This window comes from Anabrus simplex, chromosome 2 (assembly GCF_040414725.1).
Source record: "Anabrus simplex isolate iqAnaSimp1 chromosome 2, ASM4041472v1, whole genome shotgun sequence".
NCBI lineage: Eukaryota > Metazoa > Arthropoda > Insecta > Orthoptera > Tettigoniidae > Anabrus > Anabrus simplex.
In genome coordinates, this window is record NC_090266.1 from 816,508,320 (window position 1) to 816,520,867 (window position 12,548).

Genomic DNA, 12,548 nt, shown 5'->3' on the forward strand with positions numbered 1-12,548 from the left:
TAAGGACGGTAGTGGAACTACAGAAAGAGGTATTTATATATTTATCCCCAAATGTAGGCATCCTATTCTTATATCTCTTCTTCTGATCACATTTCGCCGATTTGTTCTCCTCTCACCAATTCGATTCACTATCTCTTCTTTCGTGATTCGATTACCCATCTCACCTTCAACATTCTTCTGTAACACCACATTTCAAGACCTTCTATTCTCTTTCTTTCTGAGATAGGTATTGGCTACATTTAATTTCCACACAGTGCCACGCTCCAGATGAACGCCTTCAGAAATATCTCATTCCTCATCTAATTTCTATATCAATGTTTGAAGTTGTGATGTTTGGAACATCACAGCATGTGATAAATTATTGAACTGTCTAATTAATTGATAAGATGTATATATTTAATCACTGATAGGTCATTTTTAAATTTATATATATAGGGTTTTAATCGTCCATTTCACATCATCATTTCATTTCTTTGTATCGTGGCTATAACGTATTCTGAACGAACCACATACTGCGTAAAGTATTTCAACATCATTCATATTAATAGCTTGCAGTAAATTTTCCAATAGCCGTTGTGAGGTGACCAGGGTCAGCAGGCTAATTTCAGCCCATTTCCAGGAAAAGTACGTCATCAAGGTTACGAGAGACCTTACCCTCTCCACCTCATGAAGAGACAGTTGATACATTATGAACGCCCACTTTTCGAACTTCGCTATTGTTGGGAGATCAGAAGAATGCACATGCTAGGTGAGGCACGGGGCGAAGGGGTTTTCACCAGCAGAGCCAGTGACGCAGTGGTTACCATAGCAACTCCGCTACTACCCAGGCGAATTTACATTATCTTCTACTGGCAGCTCTTCGCTCTTGCCAGTTGTAATCCAGCAAACTACGAAGAGTGAGTCAATGTTTTCGTGTAGCAGATAAGAGCCGATCTGTCTGGGCAGAACAGGAAGTTCGTGCTTGCAGGCCACATTCCTCATTCTTGCATTCTTCTCATCTCTACACAGTACCTGACGCTTTATTTCAGCGGGAAAGTTCAGCCTATGTGAATGAACGTAATGAAGCAACGTGATGGATTCACAGCAATACATAGGAGAAGGGATGAGACATCGAATATTACTGGACCATGTGATATGGCTGACGGAAGGTGACTTTTGAACCTATATACGTCGAAGACAAGTGCTGGAGAGGACATTCTTATTCTCACTCTTAGACACTGAGACAGTCCTGGAAGACACTCTTATTACGATTCAACGTCTGCACATCGCAGAAGATTTTAACTTAGTTCACTTCGCATCTGAGTAGTACCGTAGGATACTACTCAAAAGTTACTCTCATTGGGACTTGTTATCTCAATGACGAGAGGTATAGTCAACGGGAGACCGGTTTTGACTAGTACAGGGAAGGAGAGCTCTTATTATGAATTTAGCTACGCTACTGTTCCGTAATACGGAAGAATACAAGTGTATTCTCTCCAGGAACAAACCCATGGTGGTTTTGCATTTAAAATTAGGACTCATTACGACTTTATGTAAGGAGTACAGTAGGAAGTGTTAAAGGCAGGACAAGCAGAAGTAGGACTGGAATCCAACAACAGATGACGCAGCCGGTACGAGAGATCTACCCATCATCAGTTTCAAGATAACAGAGTCTACATATGGTAAGCTAAAGGCATAAGTTACTGCAAGTCTTCGCGCAACAGTTCATTTTCTTAATTTCATTCAATTTTTCTTTTGTTTCCGTTAGTTCAGATTTCGTTAATACGCCGTTACGTCACGTTTTTCATCCTAATAAATAGCTGTTTTAATTTGTATTTTATGAAATGATTATTAATGATCCTTAAATTCCAAGTTAGTGTACTTAATGGTTAGTGTCCCGTCACCCTACCCCTGGGAGTTTTTTGAGTCTCATGACGTATTATTATTATTATTATTATTATTATTATTATTATTATTATTATTATTATTATTATTATTATCAACTATCGTTTTCAAGCCATAAGCTTGAAGGCTGGCGCCCATGGGATATTTTTTATTGAGAAACAATGAAATAACATTTATTTATATTACTATTAAAGTGACCCGCCACGTTATAATACTGTCACACATCTGTGGGCTGAGTGGGTACGTCACAAAGTGAGCAAATTTCTTTTCCCAGGAAAGGCCTTCCTTGCTTGTGCTAGTCTGCATTTGGTATCCTCGTTACTTCTGTCGTCTTTAGTTATTATACCACCCAAGTAGCAATATTCACCCACTTCCTTTAAGACTTCATGTCCTAATCTAATAGTAATTTCATCACCTGACTTCGACTGCACTCCAATACTATTTAATTCATTTATTTATGTATTTTCTTTTTGTACTCCTCCAAAACCGTGCCAGTATTATTGAACAATTTATCTAGATCTTCTGCAGACTGAGATAAAATAACTATACCATCGGAAATTCTCACAAATTTTGATTTATTCTTCTTTGATTGTGATTCCCATTCCAAATTCCTCTTTTAATTCCTTTACCTTCTGTTCTATATAAACACTGGAAAAGGGAAGGGACAAACTACAGTCTTACCTCACTGTTTTCTGGATGGTTACTTCTTTTTCATAGCCCTAGATTCTCTTGCCCCTGCAGACTGATTTTACTGCAGATTGTACTGTAGGTAATCCTTCTTTCTCAGTATCTGACCCCGATGACTTCAAGATCTCAAAGAGTGTGGTCCAGTCAACATTACCGAATACCTTTCCTAGAACGACGAACGCCATGTACGTGGGCTTGCCCTTATTAATTCGATCCTCTAAGATCAGACGTAAAGTCAGGGTTCTTTCACACGTTCGAACATTTCTTCTGAAACCAAGCTTACCTTCTCCCAACTCAGCTTCAACCTGGCTTTTCAGTCTTCTGTATATGCTACATGTTAGAATCTCGCAGGCATGAGATACTAAACTAATGGTGCGATAGTTTTCACACCCGTGGCGTATGATGGGATTAAGACACGGGCTACCACTAGACTTAGGTTACCTCTTTTCGATGAATGGTTTAGTGAACGTCAAGGCTTCAACGTTTTTAGCTCCAGCCTGTAGCCAACGAAGAAGCCTGCTGTGTTGTCAAGGCTACTTTACGGGCTACAGCCCCGGCCTCTGCTACTGCCGATGCTCAACCCCTGATCAGTGGAGATGGTAGCCTAAGGTTTAGCAAATGGAAGTCCGGATTTGTGGCTAAATGGATAGAAAGTTTGCCTTTGGTCCGATGGCACCGGTTGTTTCCAGAATCAGCCCCCTTATACTGCTAATTCCCTTGGCTTGGGGACTGGGTATTTATGACGTCTTCGCCGGTCATTTTAACCCCATTAGGTCAACACCAAGCCTATACAGATGCCATGCCCTATTATTATTATTATTATTATTATTATTATTATTATTATTATTATTATTATTATTATTATTATTATTATCCAGCGGTCGTACCCATCGATCACTGGTTATCTTCATCGGGAGATCAGTGGTGGTGTCCGACCCATGACCACGGGTTGGATTCCAACAAACAAAAGGAAAAACTAAACCTGAAACTTGGAATTTCACTTTAGCAGATCTACCAATAAAAATAAAACTATATTGCTCCTCTAACAGCATCCCTGCAGTGTCTTCCTACAAGGATGTAGAAGTAAACGGGATGTAGAAGTAAACGCACTGTCTTATCTATATCATTAAGTCAGAAGTATGAGGTGTGGAAGTATACAGGGTGTTAGGTGTATACGTGCAGATATTTATTGTAGCAATAGAGAACGATGCGACGAACCACTATATATCAAACTTTTAGTAATCCTCGGAAGTTATTTTCGAGAGCAAAGGGGTACGATGTTTTTAGAATAGGTAGTATGCCTTGTTCATGTGAATGAATAGCTTTCCTTTGATAACAGGCAAGTCACGTGCCATCCCTGCCAAACTGGTTTCTGTTCTGTTTATGTTTAAGAGCAAATGAACTACTGTGACAGCTGAGCGCTCCCTATTCCATGCCACGAGATGTTACGTAATATACTTGCCAAACTGGTTTTATGTTTACGAGCAACTGACCTACGGTAACAGCTGAAGGCTACCAGTCTACAACATGTTACGTTACATTATCGCCAGACTGGTTTGTTGTTGTTAGTATTTAGTTTCCGTCTTAGGGGTTTCAGACAACACTAGTTATCGGTTTCGGACCCTGGAGATGTATTGAATTCTCAGCGTTAATACTGGTTCATTTGCTGTTACGTCCTTTAGGGGATAGGGATATCTGTGGTCGTCAGCCCTGTGGTCTAGTGAGTATGGAAATGACCTGAAAACCTGTGTCGGTGCGCGACCTGTACGAGCGTGTGATATAATTATTGGTTGGGATACGCACGCCGGGACGTGAAATGCGGTACGATCCCCGTTGTGCATTGCGTAAAGGTAGAAGAAGGAAGACAGTTCCTTGCGCCAACGAACAAATGCATGGCATAGGATATCCATATGAGTAGAATCAGAATTGAATTATCGAAGCACATCGAACGTTTTGTTTCAAACGAAAAATGGACATATTATACAACTAAGTAAATTAAACGTACCTACATTTCGTGCTTCCTGCCTGGTTGAGTGGCTAAAACGGTTGAGGTGCCAGCCTTTTGACTCCAACTTCGCATGTTCGAACCTGGCCCCGTGCAGTGGTATTTGAAGGTGCTCAAATACGTCAGCCTCGTGTCGGTATATTTACTGGTACACCGAGCTCGATAGCTGCAGTCGCTTAAGTGCTACCAGTATCCAGTATTCGGGAGATAGTGGGTTCGTACCCCACTGTCGGTAGCCCTGAAGATGGTTTTCCGTGGTTTCCCATTTTCACACGAGGCAAATGCGGGGGCTGTACCTTAATTAAGGCCATGGTTGCTTCTTTCCCACTCCTAACCCTTACCTGCCCCGTCATCGCTATAATACCTATCTGTGTCGGTGCGACGTAAAGCAACTTGTCATTCGAGCCAAGACACCACTGTGGTTCAGAATATCCTCTGGTGCTTAAACATACGTTCACGGAGGTCATCCGAAGTGATTACCTCAGTTCGGTATACTTTGTTTCTCATGTCCCCCCAGGCATAACAATCCACTGGAATAAGGGCTGGCCAATTGATAGTTCCACATCGTCCTGTCTACCGTTGAGGAAATGTCTGCACCATCGTGTAAATCCACGTGGTTCGGCGTAGTCGAAGCGACACGTCCTCTGAAAGCTCCAATAACGTACTGTATCTACTGTACAGGAGCAAGATAACATTAATAAAAAGATGTAACCGACCTCCAACTACACCCATCCTGATATTAATTAGAACCGGTGCTGGAAACTGCCTTGTCCTATTGAATGGGGATATTCCACAGCTCATGAGTGGGATATAGTGGGCTCCAACCCCTCTGTCGGCAGCCCTAAAGGTGGTTTACCGTGGTTTTCCATGTTCACACCAGGCAAGTGCTGGGGCTGTAACGTCATGAATGCCACGATCGCTTCCTTTCCGATACTAGCCCTTTCCCGTCCCATCGTCACCATAAGGAAAGCTACACCGATCAAATGTATGCAAGTAAGGTGATTGGTACCGGTCTGAGTGTCTGAGACCGTTGAGGTCCTTATCTTCCGACCTCCAACTTGGCAGGTTCAATCTTGGCTCAGTCTGATGATATTTGATGGGGCACACATACGTCAGTCTCGTGTCGTAGAAATACTGGCACGTAAATGAACTCCTGCGATATGAAATTTCGGCACCTCAGCGTCTCAGAAAACGGTATAAATAGTATGTGGGACGTAAAGCAAAATAACGCTAATAAAAAGACAATTGGTCAAAGAGACAGACTTCCCACTGCATCCATCCAGATATCAATTGAGAGCCGGTGCTAGAGGTTGCCTTGGTATACTAAATATTAAACACTCCTTCTATAAAAATTGCCTCATGTGTCACTAATACACTTGACAGAAATTCTGGATTGAGTGCTTGATCAATTAACCAGCGGCAGAAATCCACTCTTAAATCATCACCGAGCTTGATAGTAGCAGTCGCTAAAGTTCGAACAGTATCCAATATTCGGGATGTACTGGCTTCGAATCCCTCTGTCGGCAGCTTTAAAGGTGATTTTCCGTGGTTTTTCATGTTCACACCAGGCAAATGCTAGGGCTGTACCTTAATTAAGACCACGGTTGCTTCCTTCCCGATCCTAGTCCTTAGTTATATCTGTCGCCATAAAACCTATCTGTGTCGGTGCGACGCACCGATACAGATAGGTCTTATAGGACGATGGGATAGCAAAGGCCTAGGAGTTGGAAGGAGGCGGCCGTAGCCTTAATTAAGGTACAGCCCTAGCATTTGCCTGGTGTGAAAATGGGAAACCACGGAAAACCATCTTCTGGGCTGCCGACAGTGGGATTCGAACCCATTATCTCCGGGATGTAAGCTCTCAGCCATGCGTCTCTAACCGCACGGCCAACTCGCCCGGTAATAATAATAATAATAATAATAATAATAATAATAATAATAATAATAATATTTTTTGCTGCCGGGCAGAGTGGCTCAGACGGTTGAGGCGCTGGCCTTCTGACCCCAACTTGGCAGGCTCGATCTTGGCTCAGTCCGATGGTATTCGAAGATGCTCAAATAAGTCAGCCTCGTGTCGGTAGATTTACTGGCGCGTAAAAAGAACTCCTGCGAGACTAAATTACAGCACCTCAGCGCCTCCAGAAACAGTAAGAGTAGTTAGTGGGACGTAAAGCAAATAACATTACCGGTATTATTATTAACAAGTCATTAGGAGCTGAAAGGCAGGGAAGAAAATAGTAAAATATGCGTGGTGTAGGAGGAAACAAGATGAAATGTACTTCACCCGTGCCTACATCGCTCGCAGTAGTTTACTACAGGATAGTATGCGTAAGACCAGAACCAGGTCTCTTTGCGATGAGTCAGGTGTATCTTCGTATTGTGGTTAGCACTAGAGGACAAAGTGTGACAAACAGGTTTTGTGTATAAACATCAAACATGCACATCAACAGACACACACACGCAATGTACCCAAACCAGTACAGTGTAGAATGAAGAACTGCCATGCTGTGTTCAAGGTCAATATCTAGCGTTTTAACAAGCAAGTCTTCCGTGTGTTGTGTTCAGCTTGCGCCACGTACAAGGCAATCGCGAACTGAAAGTCTAGATTTATAATTTTTGTTACCGGTACTTCCATTTTTCTGCTCGGATTTATGAGAATATCGAATTATCGAGACTCAAAATACTACATCGATTGAGAACTGAACTCCCAACTCAATACGCTGCAGAAATGGTGTAACATCTGACATACCAATGTGAAACACGTAGCAATTGTTCAAGTGACCTCCCTGGACTACTCTGCAGGCTTCACTTCTCCGTACTCGGCGAGTTGGCCATGCGGTTAGGAGCGCACAGTTGTGAGCTCGCATCCGGGAGATTGGGGCTTCGAACCCCAATGTCGGCAGCCCTGAAGATGGTTTTCCGTGGTTTCCCAAGTTCACACCAGGCATTGAGGGGGTTGAACCTTAATTAAGGCCACGACCACTTTCTTACCATTCCTAGGCCTTTCTTGTCCGATTGTCGCCATAAGACCTCTCTGTGTTGGTGCGACGTAAAGCAACTAACAAAAGAAAATCACTTCTCCGAATCCAGTCTTCCGTAATATCCATTGGAGATCTGGCGGGCCAATTGATGGGTCCAAGTCGTCCTATTCGCCATAGACCAAAGGACTGATCCAAATGATCACGCAGTAAGCGGCTTATATCAGGTGGTGGGTCATCGTGTAAAAACCCCATGTTTCGGCGTAGTCGAAACGGAGCGTCCTCTGAAAGCTCTAATAACGTACCTATGAGGAACTCCAGGTAAGATACCCCTATGAACTGTGCAGGTAAGATGATGATAATAATGCCATTGGCTTTACGTCCCACTAACTACTTTTCACGGTTTTCGGAGACGCGGATTTGCAGGAATTTAGTACCATAGGAGTTCTTCACGTACCAGTAAATCTACTGACACAAGGCTGACGTATTTGAGCACCTTGTCAAGACTGGACTCAGAAGGCCAGTGCCTCAACCGTCTGAGCCACTCAGCCCGGCAAGATGATTGGTGCAGCACTGCGTAAGGTGCTGGCCTTCTGAACCCAACTTGGGAGGCTTGGTCTTGGCTCAGTCCGGTGGTATTTGAAGGTGCTCAAATATGTCAGTCTCGTGTCTGTAGATTTATTTGCATTAAAAAATACTGCGATAAAAAATTCTGGCATTTCAGCGTCTCCGAAAACTGTGCAAATTAGTTAGTGGAACGTAAAGATATTATTATTATTATTATTATTATTATTATTATTATTAGTAGTAGTAGTAGTAGTAGTAATATTATTTTTACGGAAGTTCTAATTAAACGGGTCCATTACAGTCATCATTTCACCTATCGGTACTTACTGTTCAGTAATAAGCCTTCCGTCCGCCTCTGTGGTGCAGTGGTTAGTGTGATTAGCTGCCACCCCCGAAGCTCGGGTTCGATTTCCAGCTCTGACAAGAAATTTGAAAAGTGGTACGAGGGCTGGAACGGGGTCCACTTAGCCTCGGGAGGTCAAATGAGCAGAGGTGGTCCGATTCCCACCTCAGCCATCCTGAAAGTTGTTTCCCGTAGTTCCCCCCTTCTCCAGGCAAATGCCGGGATGGTACCTAACTTAAGGCCACGGCCGCTTCCTTCCCTCTTCCTTGTCTATCCTTTCCAATCTTCCCATACCCCCGCAAGGCCCCTGTTCAGCATAGCAGGTGAGGCCGCCTGGGTGAGGTACTGGTCATTCTCCCCAGTTGTATCCCCGATCCAATGTCTCACGCTCCAGGACACTAGCCTTGAGGCTGTGTCCCATGAAAAACCAACCCTGGAGGGTAAACAGATTAGGAAAAAGAAGAATAAGCCTTCTATTAGAAATGCCCGGCGGCAATTCCACAGTAGGTCTTTTTCCTTCGAGCAATGTTCACGATGGATGCAACTACGGTTTTTGAAATTTGTCTCATTAATAACAATTTCACTGAATACTTATAGCCTTTTCTTTCAGTGTCCACCGTCCTTTCAATGACCTGAAAAAAGTTTATGAATAAGCATAGACAACCCGCATTGTCTATTGTCAGAAATTCATCGTAGACTGTCGCAATAACAGCACAGAAATGTTGCGCCCATATTTCATTTACTTATTAACCATTTCCTTTCATTTTGTCATCTTGGATCACTGAGTAATGCCATTGACGTCTTAAAAATCGCACACAAATACACAACACTTGATTCGCACGTATGTGCTTGTACGGATCTTCGACGTCACTGTAAGGATTCTGTGTACTTTTCACACAGAGTACCCTACACCGGTTTTCGAATACAGCAAGTGACCTGGCACGTGAGTCATCCTCTTCTACTTGCCAAGCCTTTAGAGGAAGTGCACAACAACATGTGTTGGCCTGCGATAAGAAACAGGTTCAACAAGCCCTATACTCGGCTATTGTACTTCCACTACGCGTGGACAGAATGACATCACCGGCGTATCCTGCTACGGCCGTTCAAAACACATTAGGTCCTGAAATATTTGGCTCAGTTATGGGCAAACTAATAGGACAAGGTAAAAAGTACATAGCATATATTATGAGATGTATTTTTCTTAGCCGACTAGCTTAATATCTGCACGTATACACCTAACACCTGTATACGATGAGTAACGCATAGTTGATTGCAGTGGCGATCTGACAGAACGAAGCCTAGCACAGCTACCCACCCCCGGTCCCCGCTCCTATTCGATATCCAGCAGCAAGCCGCGTGTGTCGAGTCGAGGGGAGCGGGACGAGTGTCTGGGCTGCAATATCAGTCTCCGATGCCTTGCTCTCAGAAATATATGCCTCGTTTTTTTCTCACTGCTTTAAAGTTTTGTAAATGGAACAGTGTTTCAGATGCTTACATTATAATGTGCTTTAGACTTCCATCATTCTAAACTGCGATTTAGGCTTCACTGATAGCCTTGATAGCCCTCAGTATACGACACTGTTTCACACTTGTCATCACCTACTTTCTTGGGAAAAGCATAACAACATTCTATCCAAATTCGGATGGCTCTTCTCGTAAATCATGAATCTTTTAGAAGACATGGCGCAATGTAAATAATACATCTAATCAGAAATGGAGCTAGCACTGATCTAATCACGTGGTACATATGAATTTATAATTCAAGAGCAACAGCTCTTCGAAAAAGTAGAAGTAACCTCAAATATAAAACAGTATAAAAACGCGTGGACCTGCGATGCTATCTCTAGCCACAGGTGTTATCATCTACATCCAGCAACAAAAAGCCCTTTCTTTCATTTATCTTTGTTAGTGTTATTCACGGTTTCTTCATTCAGACACGACGACAGGAACACTTAGCGAAAGATTCAAGCTTCTTTGTTAATCGCTGCAAGCAGTGATTCAGCCGGAGAGTGCAACACACTGAAGTACGGTCCTCTTTCAACAGGATGACAGATCTACGTGCGTTAAACTTGATGATGCATAGCCCGGTCGGATCTTCTATTAGCGTAGCTACAATCAAACAGTTAAGTCAGCAAAAAAGAGCAATGCAATCGCGGAAGATAAATGAGGCGTTGAGGGCAGTTACTTACCTCCGCAATGCACACGGATTCCCAGCGACCAATCAAGCAGCCACTATACTACCGTGTCAAGGTGAGAATATTACTTATTCACTAACTGCAATGTGCGCATGAACAATTTGATCTTGTGAATAGGTATATAGGTATATGCTTTATAAGCATTCAGACACAAGAGTCACACTAAGCGGCTGCATCACCCACAGGCATGAGGATCAAATCCTAGGGGTTAAAACTACCATACTGAGCATTTCTCCTCACTGCATGTTTTTCTTCGTGCCTTGTAGATATCTTCTTGCGAGTTTGATCATACTGTCTTCAGCGTCAGTGTTTCAAAATCATACTAAACCAAAGTCCATGTAAACTGTCTGGAATGTCACCATTTTCATGGCAAAATTCCCAGAGTTTCTCAAACGATCGGTTTCGTTTAATGAAGGATAGTCACTTAGTAATGGCTTAGAATTTACAGTTTTACGACTGCTGTAGTCTCTCGTGATTTCTTCCAAGTCCCTAGTAATATTTCCATCTGATGACACAAAACACGAATATATTAGTTTGAACGTTCGGGAGCTTAGTGTAGTTGATTAGATGCTTAACCTTCAATGTGAAGCCGGCAACGAATCCTGGTGCTGTAGTTTATTTGTTTACCGGTACACTACTTAAATACCACAGAACCGTATCAGTATTCATATGCGTACTGGCACTTTAAAAATCTGTTTCCGTGGAATTATTTCGGCACTTCAATGTTTCATAAAATATGTGGTCGCTGAAAGTATGTTTAACATATTATTTTGATTCTTGCCATCATCATCATCATCATCATCATCATCATCATCATCATCACCACCACCACCACTACCACCACCACTTCTAGGCTATTCTTAAAAATGTATTACTGTAGTATATCGACGGCCTTGTTTTAACACTACGTATCCGACAATGGTGCTCTTATCCATTATTTTTCTTAAGACTGGTCATGCCTCCCAGCCACGTATGTATAGGCAGTCAATGAGAACAATTTTCGTTGTGCTCTTTCTCCTATGCGGATTTGTGAAGGAAAATGAACCTTAAAAACATTATACTGTAGGAGTGCGTATACACGACATGCAAACACACATTCCTACAATACGGTACGGTAAGTTTCATTTACCTTTGCACATCGGCAGTCTGATGGGCTACATACCCATATGTGGCTGGGAGGCGTGACCAGTCTTAAGGAAAACAATGGATAAGACCAGCATTCTCAGATTCGTGTTATTAAAACAGGCCATCGATATTCAGCTTTTCTTTTTATGTAGACGTATTAAAATATACAATTATTCGTTTTCAGATTTTTAATTTTTAATTTCTTTATTTGTATTTTATTTTCCTTATTTCACATTAAATAGTATTACTCTAAGAAACATGTTTGCGAATTTAAGAAAGATGTATGTGAATTTTCAAAATATTTGGTTGAAATTCGTAACTTTGTTAAAGTGGAAGCCATTCTGTTTTAAGTTTAGACAGTTAATATATAACATTTAGTGCCAGGCTAAGTAACTCGGGCGGCAAAGGGCTGGCCTTCTGAGCTGAAATTGGCGGGTTCGATCCCGGCTCAGTTCGGTGGTATTGATGGTGTTAGGCTTAGATTTAGAGGCACCTTAATGAACTCCTGACGAAATTAAATTCCGGCATCTCGGCATCTCCGAAAACCTCAAATGTAGTTAGAAGGACATAAAACCAATAACATAATTAAAGGTTATAATTATAACCTGTAAGTTTCCTACCTGTCGAAACTAATGCAAACCGAGCAAGTGGCCGCATGGTTTGAGTCACATAGCTATCAGCTTGCATTCGGGAGATAGCGAGTTCAAACCCCACTATCGGCAGCCCTGAAGATAGCTTTCCGTGGATTCCCATTTTTACACCAG